We start from the raw sequence: 14,970 nt of genomic DNA on the forward strand, positions 1-14,970 counted from the left end.
CACATATAACATACCGACGTTCTGTCAATACCTCAAATGTTATATTTTAAAGATAAGAATTGCTTATGTTGTGAAATGATATGAATATATATATTCAACTGATATATACAACTGATGAATTGTAATGTAACTATTTTACATAATTTTCATGCATTGAGGAAAGTATAATATCATAAAAGAATCTCACCTGAACGGGTATCGAACTCACGATTTAAACGCTCGGGTGTGTACCACTGAGCTAACATGACCGCTTTTCGGAAGCTGCTTCTGAAATATAACTGAGCTCATACGTAAATTATTTTTTTCGTATGGAAATCACAATGACGAAACGAGAGTGTGAATATATAGTTTCGAAATATTGTATCATTAACTATTTCAATCAACTTTACTTTTTTTCTACACTTAATACCATTTCAACATGTCTTATTATATTTTACAGAAGGAAAAATATATCTGTACATTTTATCCCGATTGCTAAGGTTGGCTTGGAGGTTCGAACCAGCAGCTTTAGTTTACTGTTTTCAGAAGATACCCGAAGTTGGACTTCGAAAGTGTCGTCTCAATACAGCTATCATCATATCGCTCAATCTGTTTGGTATATGGTATGTGTTTTTATACGTGTAAAGTCAGTATAACAATTCATTCTTTAAACAGCTTTTCGTATGTATTAATACTCCTTTATAAAAACTGTTTTTAATATTATTATTACGGCGCACCATTTTCAGATTTCTTTCGCGAGTCGTTGACCAAGTCGTTCCCCACAATAGGCGTGTCGTGCAATTAACCAACCACGCGTCAGGTACTAGCTTTTACCTATTGCTTCCTGCTCACAGCTCAGAATATTGGTAACTATGGATAGACGTACAGCAGTAATTACTTTATGGGAGTTGGAAGGCTATTCTGCAACTGCAGCTAGCAGGCGAGTAGGTGTCCCGGCCTCTACAGGAAAGCGATGGATTCGGAAATATGGTCCTACACGTCAAACTGGTAATTTACGACCTTCTGGTTGTCCGCATGTGTCAACCGAAGCCGAAGATGCGAGATTAGTAAACGAAGCCCGGCTAGACCCACTAAGGATGTCTAGACAGCTAAGGGAAGCTTCTCTTTTTCCTGGTAGTAAGCATACAGCTCTGCGAAGGATTCGTCATGCCGGGTTACGTGGCTGTGTTACTGCCGTGAAGGAAAAACTCTCAGACGACCACAAAATTTACCGTCTCGCGTTTGCACAGGCGAATGTGGGTCGCAATTGGGAAAACGTGGTTTTCTCAGATGAATCCATATTCACAACATTAAATGAGGGACGCCGTTTTGTGTATCGCCCGAGAGGCACCCGATATGACCCTGGATGTGTTGCTGCTTGAAATCGCAGTGGCCATGTATCTATTTCATGTTGGGGTTGGATTTTCAGGCGCGGAGCAGAACAGCTTCACAGAATTGAAGGACACCTGGACAGTGCTCAGTACTTAGATATTATGAGTAATATCATGGTGCCATCTGTACGAGTATTTCAGCCTGATGGTGTAATTCAGTTCCAGCAAGACCAGTCGCCAATACATACTTCCCGTGTGGTTTAGGAATGGTTCGCAGGGCAGCCTGAGATTGATTTAATTGACTGGCCGCCTCGTGGAGCAGACCTCAATCTCATGGAAAATATGTGGGCAGAAGTGAAGCGTACTTTAAGGGATAGTTGGCCTGAGGCAGATCCACCAGAACCCAAGATGACCTGTGGCATCTTGTTTCCGAAGCATAGCTGGAGGTAGGGGAAGGAGATAAATTTGTCACCCATTTAATAGATTCCATGCCCAGAAGAATAGGGCGTGTAATAAATTCAGAAGGGTGATTTTTTTTTATTCTAGTGTTTGTTTTAAATTGATAACATAGATGTAATATTTTATGTAAGACTCCTGTAATTGGGATTCTCTTGTTGGAGTCAGCGGATTTAAATAAATAAAATAAGTATTGGACACAATGTCCCCGCCTTAACTCCCGAAAACAGTCCTTTTCAGAGCTACCTAAACGCTTCTGAAAATATTTCTAGAAGTAAACCACTCCTTGAATCCGATTTCTGTGCAATTCTACTAACAAAAAAAAAAATAATTCTCTGCAGGCTTTGAACTCAAGACGACCTCATTAACAAGCCCGTACTCTACCAGAGAGCTAACATGAACACGCAAATCCAACCTGAAGAAACACGACTTTCAATTTCCGGTATTCCATTACACTGATGGTCATATACTTTGCAAATGTTGTATTCAACTTGGGATATTCCGCAACACATAAACAAAGCGAAAGAGAGAGAGAGAGAGAGAGAGAGAGAGAGAGAGAGAGAGAGAGAAATGAATATACAAAAGCATATTCAACGTATTCGAATGAGACTCTAAGTATCGATATTCCGTTCTAAAGAGAATTTGTGTTTCTTCCCGTGACGTTAAGGGGATCGGGAAAAGTTATGTGTCTTGAAGCAGGATCCGACTTTGGATACTCTGTTTACACACTTTCTATATTCGTAGGAATATACTGTATTTCACGAATGTAAATGACATGCTGTATTGAGAATATTGAGATGTTACATCTGTATGACAAATAGCTGCAAATAAATACACTACATAATTTATTTATTGCTATTAAACGATTTTCCTAACTTGCATTGAACATTCTCATATATAATACCGACCTACTGTGAAAATTATCTCAGATTTTATATTTTAAACATAATAATTACTACATTCTGCAATGATTATGTTATATATATACAACTGATATATTTTAATGTAATTATTTTATATATTTTTTCATGCATTGCGGAAAATATAATTTTAAAAAAAGGCATTGACCCAGAGAACTCATAACCTTATGATTTAAGGTCCGACAACTTGCCAGTGAGCTAACACAAGGACTTCTGCTAAGGTATTTTTAGCGATGTATAAATGTTCTCAAGACAATTATGACATTCATATCCACTACAAACGCTGTTTCTGTTCTACTTTGACTTTTATTTTAGTACTCAGGTGATAATTATATTCTATGTATTAACTTTGAGCATTGACAGCTAAATGACAAACAAACATTTGCTGACATTAATACAAAGTTTCGAAATATTGTATCATTAAATATTTCAATCAATGTTGCTTTTTTTCTACACTTGGTAACAAGTCTTATTATATTTAAAAGAAGAAAAAGACATCTGCAAACTTTTTCCCGATTGCAAAGGCTGGCTTGGAGGTTCGAACCTGGTTTACTATTTCCCGAAGATACCCGAAGTTGGACTTTGAAAATTTTTGCCTCAAAACACCAATAAAGAATGCGCTCAACCTTTTTGAGACAAGGTGTACCAATTGATCTACTCGCAGCAGGATTAGTTAAAATAAACATCCTTCAAATTTGTTTCTTCGTTTGCTTTTCCTCTGTTTACTTGTAGAGCACAAAAAGATAAAATGGTCTTTCTAAAAAAAAAAACAACAAATTTTCTGTTTAGTACAAAACTGAATGGGTCACACAAATTTATATCTTTGTATATTTTGAGTACTACAAAATTAAATAAAATGGCCCTTCCCCGTTTTCTTCTGTAGAACACCCAAATTTATTCCTTCGTTATAAATACTGAGCTATTTAAATTTTACCTTCTTCGCTTTTTTCTGCTTAGTACAAAACTGATTAGGTCACCGAAATTTATTCTTTCCTTTTTCTGCTTGTAACAAAAGTGAATAGGTCACACCAATTTATTCCTTTGTTTGTTTAAATAGTACAATATGGTCAAGAAATTGGGTAGACCAAAAACACAAAAAGTTATAACATGCTGAGCTATTTAAAAATGGTATTTCCTTGCTTTTTTCGATTTGATACAAATTTTACAAAAAGGCATAAAATTCTAAGCCAGTTAAAAATGGTTCTCGTTGGTACAAAAGGAAATAGGACACCTCAATAAATGTCTTCGCTTTTCTGATCAGTGCAAATTTATACCTTTGTTTCCTTTTTTCTGCATGGTACAAAACTAAATAATCCATCCAAATTTGAGTATTACAAAATGATATAAAATTCTGAGTTCATGTTCGCTTTCTTCGTTTGTTTAAATAGTAAAACATGGCCTGGAAATGAGATTTCGCTTTTTGTGGTTATTACAAATTTATTCCTTTGTTTAGTACAAATATTACAAAAAGGCATAAAAATCTAAGCCTGTTAAAAATGGTTCTCGTTGGTACAAAAGGAAATAGAACATCCGTATGTATATATTCATTTCTTTAAATGGCACACAATGGTATAAAGATCTGAGTAGTACAAAATGGTTCTTCTTTGCTTGGTATAAAAAAGTAGAACGACCAAAATTGTTCTTTCGTTCATTGGGCTAGTACAAAAGGTACATAAATTCTGAGTTAGCTAAATTGAACCTTCTTCGATTTTTCTGGTTAGTACAAAAAAAAAAAAACAGGCCACTCAAATTTATCCCATCGTTTGTTTAAATAGTACAAAAAGGTACAGAAATTCTCAGTTAGTTAAAGTGGGTCTTCTTCGGTTTTTTCTGGTTAATACAATGTTGTTCTTTCGTTAAAATACTCAGCTACAAAATTAAATAGCTCACTCATATTTATGTCTTCGTTTATTAGATTAGTTTAAAATGATATAAAATGATCCTTTTTTGCTTATTCCTTTGTTTGTTGAAATAATACAAAATGGTATAAAATACTCAACTTCGGTTTTTCAAATTAAATAGCTCACTCAAATGCATTACTTCGTTTAATTGATTTTAGAGTTGACACAAGTTATAATTCCTTTGTTTATTTGAATACTCCAAAATGGTACAATATTCTTTGTTTTTTTTCTCGGTGGTACAAAACTAAATATTCCATTGTTTATTTGAGTAGTAAAATTCTGAACCAGTTAAAAATGCCATTTCTCATTGGTACAAAATTGAATAGGTCACTTAAATTTATTCTTTCGTATATTTAAATATTCAGCTAGTTCATTTTTTCTCGTTGGTATAAAAAGTAGAACATCGAAATTATTCTTTCGTTACAGAAATTATGAACTTGTTAAAATGGCTCTTCTTCTCTTTTCCAGTTGGTACAAAAGAAAATAGTCCACCTAAATTTTATTCATACTTCACTTCTTTTTTTCTAGTTGGTACAAAAACTAAATACTCTATTCCTTCGTTTATTTGAATAATGGTCCTTCACTTTTTGCAGTTGGTACCTAAGGAAATAATCCAATCAAATTTTTCTGGTTCGTACAAAACTAAACACTCCATCCAAATTTGAGTATTACAAAAATGAAATGAAATTCTGAGTTAGTTAGAAAATAGTCCTTCTTGCTACAAAATTAGAAATCTCACTCAAGAGTACAAAATAGTATTGAACTTCTGAGCCGGTTAAATTTATCCGATTGTTTGTTTAAAATACGCAATTATTTCTCATTGATGCAAAATTGAATAGGTCACTCAAATTCACCCCTTCGTTTGTTTAAATATTAGAACATGGTCTAGAAAAAATGGCATTTTTCATTGGTACAATATTCCTTCGTTTATTTAATTAGTACAAGAATACATAAATTCTGAGGTAGTTGAAATATGGCATTTCTCGTTGATAGAAAATTGAATAGGCCACTCAAATTTATTCCTCCTTCCCTTTTTCTGCTTTGTACAAAATTTATTCGTTGCTCCGTTTACAAGCTCTCGATGGTCATTATTTTGGAACTTGCAGTGATTGATGAACTATTACTAAATGTGGAAACAGCACCTCAATATGTGGCTCAGTTTTCGTGTTATTAGGTTTTAAGTATGTTGACTTTTGACCTCGATGATCAGTATTTTGGAACTTGTAGTAGTTGATGACCAGTTACTAGATTTGGAAACACCACCTCAATATTAGGCTCCGTTTTCGAGTTTGACCTTTGACCTCGATGATCAGTATTTTGGAACTTGTAGTAGTTGGTGACCGATTACTAAATGTGGAAACAGCACCTCAATATGTGGCTCAGTTTTCGTGTTATTAGGTTTTAAGTATTTTGACCTTTGACCTCGATGATCAGTATTTTGGAACTTGTAGTAGTTGATGACCAGTTACTAGATTTGGAAACACCACCTCAATATGTGGCTCCGTTTTCGAGTTATTAGGTTTTAAGTATGTTGACCTTTGACCTCGATGATCATTATTTTGGAACTTGTGGTACCTGATGACCTATTGCTAAATGTGGAAACACCACTTCGATATTTGGCTCCGTTTTCGAGTTATTAGGTTTTAAGTGTCATACAAAGGGCGTATCCCACATAAACTATCAGACCCAGATAAAAATAAGTATGATATTTGTAATCAACATGTCCGAAAACTCTCATATACCGAGTTTCATCCAAATCGGTTAAAATTGTCATATAAAGGGCGTATGCCACATAAACTATAGGACCCAGGTAAAAATAGGTATGATATTCGTACTCAGCATAGTCGAAAACCCCCATATGCCTAGTTTCATCCAAATCGGTTCAAAGAGCGTATCCAATCGCTATGTTACATAGGTATTCATTGTCTTAAAATAGGGGTTGAAAAAAAATTTTTATGTAATTTCTGCTATGGTAAAATAGGGGTTGGAAAAGTAATTATAAAAGAGAACGAGTCCACCCTTAAAATGGAGGTTTTTGTGTGTTACGTACTCTCAGTGTAATTTCTGCTATGTTCAATTAGGGGTGGAGAAAATGAATACACCCCCTGTGCTATGTCCGCCATGTTTCGTAGTCTCTGTCATGTTGAAATAGGGGTTGGAAAATATGCTCATAAAAGAGAATGAATACACCCTTGTGTGTTACGTACTCTTATGCTCTGCTCTGTGTTCATAGTCTCAGTGTAATTTCTGCTATGTTAAAATAGGGGTTGGAAAATAAGCCATGTTCTTTTATTAGCTGTGCTATGTATTATCTGTTCTGCTGTGTGTTGATAGTCTCAATGTAATTTCTGCTATGTTAAAATAGGGGTTGGAAAATATGCTCATAAAAGGGAATGAATACACCCTTAAAATGGAGGTGGTTGTGTTTGTTATCTGCTCTGCTGTATGTTCATAGTCTCCATGTATTCTATGCTATGTTAAAATAGGGGTTGGAAAACGAATACACCCTTGTTATGTTATGTACTCTTATGCTCTGCTGTGTGTTCATAGTCTCAGTGTAATTTCTGCTATGTTAAAATAAGGGTTGAAAAATATGCTCATAAAAGGGAACGAGTTCACCCTTGTTATGTTACGTACTCTTATGTGTTATCTGTTCTGCTGTGTGTTACATAGTGTCAGTGTAATTTCTGCTATGTTAAAATAGGGGTTGAAAAATATGCTCATAAAAGAGAACGAGTACACCCCTTAAAATGGAGGTCGTAAAAGAGAACGAGTCTTATGTGTTATCTGTTCTGCTGTGTGTTACATACTCTTATGTGTTATCTGCTCTTCTATGTGTTCGTAATTAACATAGGGGTTGGAAAAGTGCTCATAAAAGAGAACGAGTATACCCTTAAAAATGTGCTCATAAAAGAGAACGAGTACACCCCTTAAAAAGTGGTCATAAAAGGGATTAAATTCACCCCTAAATTTGAGGTCGTAAAAGACCGTGGGCTCACGGTGCACGGTGGTCATTTTCCCAGGGGCTTGTGAGTTGTTCTAGTATGATCTAGTATGAGCCAGATCGATCATTTTTCTACTACTGCCATCACTAGAAATCGCAAACGATCAGACAGATGTCGAAGCAGGACAACACATGTATGATCATTTTAAATGTACAACGTATCAAAACAAAAAGTGTTGTCAAAGGGCCACCCGCAGGGTTCCAGGCAGGGTCCTACTCAAAAATTGCAAATAGTAAGGATGTAAAGTAGCATATCGTTGGAAAGTTGTTGAGAAATGATGTTGACGGAACAAGCCTCGACTCTTTAAAAATTACACTGTTCAAAATGGCGGCCGGTCAAAATGTCTGCAAAAACATCATTGTAAAATCTATGGCCACCTTCATAAATCTGAAACAGTGAGACAGATGCCGAAACAGAAAAACACTTGTGTCATCATTTCAAAAGTACAATTATTGAAAGTAAAAGTATTTGTCCCTGGGTTTTCCACAAGGTCCCAGAAGGGGTTCCACTCAAAATTTTCAAATGGCAAGGCGGGAGGTCAAGTGTATCATATCGTTTGAAAGCTATTGTTAAATGAAAGCAGATGAAATAAGTCTGGACGCTCTACGATAACAGTTTGCAAACATCTTGCGTTTTAATTCTTCTTTCTGTAGTAGGGTTTTTGTTTGTTTCCATTTTAATTCTTGTACTCAACGTAAAGAAAGGAAATGCCCCTACTGTGAAATTTTGATCTTTGGACCCAGTAATATCTAAATAAACAAATAAAGAAATATAATAAAATAAAGAAATAAAGAAAACAAATAACATTTGAAATCTTTGAGTATAGAACCAACTAGTTAACATATAATATAAATAGTGATATGAGTAACCAGAGCAAGAGTGAACACTTTTTGTAAATCAAAGAATTGCGGTGGAATGGTGACAGAGAAAAACGCAATATATTCTTTATGTGAAAGCCTGTTATCTATATATATAAAAGAGAACGTACAAATCCTTTGTTAGCTCATCACGCTAATACGGCAGAACCAATTTCTTTCATTTTTGGGGGGTTATTAAGATTTGGACCCTAGATGGTTTTTATCATATCACTTTAATTTTCAATTACCAGTGTCTTGAGATAATTGACCATTCAAGTGTCCATAACGTACAAATCCTTTGTTAGCTCATCATAGCTAAATCTAACCGTATTTATATGCAACCCACATGACCGTGTCACTCGGCGGGTTAACATAAATGACAGGCGATATAATGTTAACATTTACTGCAATCTTCTATGGTTTTTATCATATCACTTGAAAGCGAAAAAGTAAAAATTATCTAAGTAACAAAGTTTATTGCGTTCCGGGGTGACCCCAGCGAAGCGGGGTGAACGCTGCTAGTCTCTAATAACATATACAGTTTAATTGCGGCAAATCAAGCAGAGGATACAGAGGAATAACATAGTTTTGACGAAGGAAAAAATTTGTACTCTTGCCCCATATGGTGGGGTAAGAGTAAACAACGGTTGGGGCAACGATGTACAGTCGAATCAAAACATAGAAACGTAGGCATAAACACCAAAAAATACATTGAATCACAGATATATATGTACTGATTACATGGAACTAAGGAAGTTATAAAATACCAAACAGATTATTGTCAAATGGAACTGTCAACAAATGTTACAGTACTGTATATCATATATGCTATAATTACAAAATATGAAAATAGGAGAAATCAGTTCAACATTAATCACGAAGCACAAAAATGTTACTTCCGGTGCACACAGTGGTCACACACGTACACAGACTTCCTTTGATTAAGATTGGAACATTATTCGTAAAACCACTCGCATATGAATCAGGAAATCCTCATTTCACCGTTTGGTATATCTGAAAACAATTTCCCACTGAACTGGCTGGGCGTACCCATGAGTGTGGATGACTTTGATGCGGATTTCTACCTTCTTTTGTGTTCCCGTGCGACATGACATATGCTCAACAACTCGGGTTGCGAAATTCTAAACGATAATGCAAACGTTTTGTTAGTAGTCTATAGCCGCCAACTTCTGTCTTACCTCTGCAAATGCTTTTTACTCAATCTCACAAGTTGGCTCCTACATTTTCTTTACCCAACTTTAAAACAAGCGGCAATGAACGTTCACACTTGCCCCGTACACTCTTGCCCCGCTTCAGGTATCTTCCAATAATTGCCTGCCATCTCCCGCCAGAGCACTTTTTTCTTTTGCATACCACTGGTAAGAAATACGAACTTATACAGCTTTTCCAGGAAATATTTCCAATCCTGCACCTTCAGCTGAAACTACGTTATAAACTGTGACACTTACCTACGAATCTTTTAATTCTTTCCTTTTGCAACAAACTTTCTACTCTGCTGCTCTTCACACTGTACGCACACGGCTCCCCTCCTTTTCCGTTACTACATGTGTCATGCCGAACTAATTTTCAACATTCGTTTCTTTACCGATGTTGCCACTAATTCGTCAATAGCATTTTCACTCTTGCCCCAGCGTTCACTCTTGCCCTGGCTACCCATACTTACGCTCGTTGTCTGGATTATCAAGTATAAAATGATTGAAAAACAAATCTTGCACCAGGAACAGCGAATACATGCAAGTGTCTCACAATGACAACAGGTGCCGATGGCAAAATGAAAACCTAATGTGCTCGGAAACTCGAAATGAGAATGTACACTTTGACCGGCCGCCATTTTGCGCAGGATAATTTTAGAAAGTCGAGACTTGTTCCATCTTCTTCCATTTCCCAACAGCATTCAAACAATATGCTACTTGACCCCTCTCTATTGGCATTTGAAAATTTTGAGAAGGACCCTTCTGGAATCCTGTGGAGAGCCCTGGGATAAATAGTTTTACTTTCAATCATTGCACTTTTGAAATGATAAGATACGTATTTTCCTATTTTGACATCTGCCTCACCGCTTCAGATTTGTGGGGATGGCCATAGATTTTACAATGACGTTTTTGCAGACAATTTGAACGGCTGTCTTTTTACACACGATAATTTTAGAGAGTCGAGACTTGTTCTGTCTTCTTTCATTTCCCAATAACTTTCCAACGATGTCATACTTGACACCCTTACCATTTGCCATTTTTGAGTTGGATCGCTTTAGGAACCCTGGGGGTGGCCCTAGGGCAACACTTTTTGCTTTGATACGTTGTACTTTTAAAATGATCAAACACGTGTTTTCCTGTTTTTCATCTGTCTCACCGTTTGCGATTTCTAAGGGTGGCAACGGACTTTCTGGACACCCTGTATATTCATATAACTCACACAATATATGCATTCAGAAATTTTTTATTACAGTTTCGTAATAGGCGTCATTAGTGCTTTCGTATGGTGTTTAAACCAAGGATGTTATAAATTGAGGATCTGCCCATATGTATCGTCATTCTATTAAATCGATGAAGCCAATAAACGACCGAGCATCGGCACGTCTGATTGGCTACTCTCGTTTCCACCATCGTCTGATTGACTACTTTCGTTTCCGCCATGATTGTTGGCTCAAAACACTGCGATCCTATTGGGCGGAGTGGGCAGAGTAGGGTGGCGAAACTGTGACGTATGGTTTCAAGATTTTGTTGTAAGAGCAGATCCTCTATTTTATAAGATCCTTGGTATAAACCATCTTCCACTTCGATATATAATCTCCCTCTGTTCCCTTGTGAGATAGACATAAAACCAACCAACCAAATTATCAATCTTTACATCGAATATTCCGAATAAACGAAATTTCAAGCCTATTTATATATACCGGCGACCACAAAACCATATTGATTATTAATACCTCCTCAAGTCGCACGTACCATGAAAAGTGGCTTGCGTACAACCAGTGGTACGCATACCAGAAGTTGCGAAACCGTGTTGTATACTATTAGTCTTATTTAGTTTTATCAAAGATTTGTTCAAACACTTAAGTTTATATTGACAATATTTTAAATACTAATAATACTAATACTACTACTACTACTACTACTACTACTACTAATAATAATAATAATAATAATAATAATAATAATAATAATAATAATAATAATAATAATAATAATAATAATAATAGAACTTAAACGTGTATTATTATGCACATATCTACTCTTTTAGACCAATAAATGCTGGTATTGGTTCCCAGACAGATAGCTCTAATTAAGTGAATAACTCTTTCGATATAATTTTAAAAAATAGACTATATTCTTTTAGAGATATTAGAGAAGAGACGAAAAATTCAGACATTTTCAAAATATTGGAGACGAGATTATGCATTTCACAAACCATCTTGCCTCGTTTTGAACTCTGGAAACCATGTGGCATTTCATTTCTGAGACGAGACCTCATCTTTTACAAATCACTATAAACACAGTTTCTACCTAAGGATGTCATTATAATTAGGGAAGAAAGAATTATCTCTCCGAAGGAAGGAACTCATCTAGAAGCGTTGGGGTATCTTCATCGAAGAAAGTTGTTCATTCCTTAAAGTTACTGTGTATCTCTGCAGCGTTAACAATTAAAAAAAAAAGTTGTGTTACAGTAAACAGTATAGTTGATAGTTGATATTTGCTTTTATGCAAAATAATAATAATAATAATAATAATAATAATAATAATAATAATAATAATAATAATAATAATAATAATAATAATAATAATCTGATATCTATATTCGCCAGAAATTAAAATGTGGCAACACAGCATCAGATGATGTGAGTTGGTGATATATATATATATATATATATATATATATATATATATATATATATATATATATATATATATATATATATAACTTTCACTTTTTGTGCAATTGTGAATTGCACCACATGTAGTACGCTGTTTGCCCTAACACCCACCATCAACAATTCGGCGCTGTGGTCGCCGCCTGACTATTGCCAACCTAGACATGTGACATGTTCGCTACTTCATGTGTTTCCATTAGATTCATAAGTATCTGTATCTTTGCCGCATGTCTCTGTAAACGCATCAGCATTATATAGATCAATATCACTTAGATTTCACAGTGGTTTAGGTACAAGCACTCTAAAATTTGGTATAATGGTAATAACTTAAAATTTAAGAATGGCATGCACTGATATAATTACAGAAATGAATACCGCGTGTTTGATTTAGTGTTAAGAACACTTTCTTCAAAAAAATATTAAAAAATGAAAATTGTCCAAGTCACGGGTAGGTGGTTTCATCTTGAGGGCTTCTGGACAGTTGTCATTCCAACTATTCTGTGTGAGATATGCATTCTAAATGTTGTATACTTCCGAGAAGTATTTCTTCCGGATATATTTTTGGGGGCCACTACCCCAACCCCGGAGCTCTCAAAGTGTCCCCCTTGGAGAAGACCACAATAATACGTCTATAATATAATAATAAATCATATCGAGACCTTTTGAAAATAATATGTGCTCATCCGAATAAAAAGTGTGCTCCCTTCCAGGAACACTTTTCCGAAAGAAACACTGCTTGCGACATAAGATATGTTTTATGTATAACACATAATATCCGATGAAGCTCTAAGTTACTTATTCATTGTTTTACCAGAAACAGAAAAAAATGTTCTAATGTTCCTTTACTGCCCTTCAGAAATTTCTTTTTGAATTTACTAAAAGGAAGAATCCACTATGCAAGAGCTCCTTTAAGCTGCTTCGCGAATACGAGATTAACCGAGCTCTATTGCTTGTGGAGCACAGATTCAATTCTGGAATCACAAAAGCTCTGTATTGACTTTTGTCTTTAGCAAACTGGATGTAGTTACTACTTTGTATTCTTATTTCTGTGATATGCATCCTAATATTGTTTTCCAATCCAGTGATGGAATGGGTTATGGGTCACTTGGATCGCGACTGAATCTCGCTTGTCAGACCCAAACGAACCCAGACAGACTCGGAGACCCTGCGACCTAGAAGCAGCATAAATACCAGCTCTGGACCATTACTAAACGATTTTACAATAAGGGAAGAATCTGCCTCCGTTTTTCCCTCAAAGTAAGCGACTATGTTTCGCAACCATGGGCGCCCGAAGGGGAGGACAGGGTGGGGCCCGGGCCCCCCTCTGGCTCACAAAAATGTATACGTAATAGATATAGCAAACCACGTATATTAAATACTAGAAATAGAAAACGTAATATAGCAACCATGGAGCTGGGCCCCTCCCTAGAAAATTTTCTTCGGGCGCCCCTGTTCGCAACCACACAACACAAGCATAATTATTATTTTAAGCATCAAATTATTCGACTTAATTTCGCACAGACAAAAAGGATCAGACTGAATAATCACTAATTCCTTGCTTCGACAGCAGAACATGTTCGGGATATAATTTTGGATTGTTAATGTTGATCGTAGATATTTGAAAGTATCCACTTTGTTGAGAGTACGATATTAATTACTTAAACCAGTGGTACCCAAACTTTTCTTTATAGTGACGACACAAGAGTTCCCAATACACTTTATTGAGTTCTCACGAAATCGCTATTACTTACTTCATCTTTAATTATTAATAATATAAATTAATTATAGTAATGTGAAACTGTAGTACAGAGCATTGTTGTTGGAGCTGGAGGCGTTGACTGGTAAAGTCTGCCTCAAAATTGAACTAATTATTAAGTGTTTGATGATTTTTGAATTCTAAAATTTCGCGAAACACGTGAGACTGCGTGACACATTGATTCGAAACTACTCACTTAATCTATTGTAATTATATCTTTGATACTACATGTAAGCTACCTACCTGAGTCTTTTCTTATTACGGTCAAGTTGCTTTCCGAGTCAAGATTCAAATGGAAACAGTCCCAAGGCATTGAAGTGAGAGATGCATTCCATATGAATTAGTGTTTATGTGAATGTGTTTTCTGTGTATGTTTGTGTGTGTGTGAGAGAGAGAGAGAGAGAGGGAGAGAGAAGGGGGAGGGGGGAATAAGCTAGTATGCATGTACCATACTGTATTAGAGAAATGTTCTACAACGTCAGTGTTGTCGTCTTTTAATTTGGATTAAGGAAAATTGACAGGTGTTTCTTAGATTTGCATTCACGTTGATAGCCTGTGATAGAAATTTCATCATGGAATGAAAAACATGTTACATGGGATGTATTAGTACTTGTTTACGCATATAAATTACATCAAAGAAACAGAAAAAATATTATTTCTTTTTATTTTATTTTGTTTCCCTTTTCTATTAAAGAAATAGAGCAAAGTGATTATAACAATGTTAAAGATGGTCCTTATTTTTCTATATATATATATATATATATATATATATATATATATATATATATATATATATATATATATATATATATATATATATATATATATATTTGTCTCACCTGCTAAAATGTTTCCATATCAGACTAAAATAGCACA

The 14,970-nt window shown here is 35.3% G+C and overlaps 1 protein-coding gene across 1 annotated transcript in view; it reads right to left on the bottom strand.

Annotated features, from left to right (window-relative positions):
• The window catches only part of LOC145694645 (solute carrier family 35 member G1-like), a 43,813-nt gene extending 29,309 nt beyond the window's left edge, over positions 1 to 14,504 (bottom strand). The window contains exon 1 of the mRNA XM_081771062.1: positions 14,338 to 14,504. The gene's annotated coding sequence lies outside the window, so the exon portion shown is untranslated. The remainder of the gene's footprint in view (positions 1 to 14,337) is intronic.
• Between the last annotated feature and the right edge of the window lie 466 nt (positions 14,505 to 14,970).

Source organism: Thermobia domestica, chromosome 9, assembly GCF_964235325.1.
Source record: "Thermobia domestica chromosome 9, izTheDome1.hap1.1, whole genome shotgun sequence".
Classification (NCBI taxonomy): Eukaryota; Metazoa; Arthropoda; class Insecta; order Zygentoma; family Lepismatidae; genus Thermobia; species Thermobia domestica.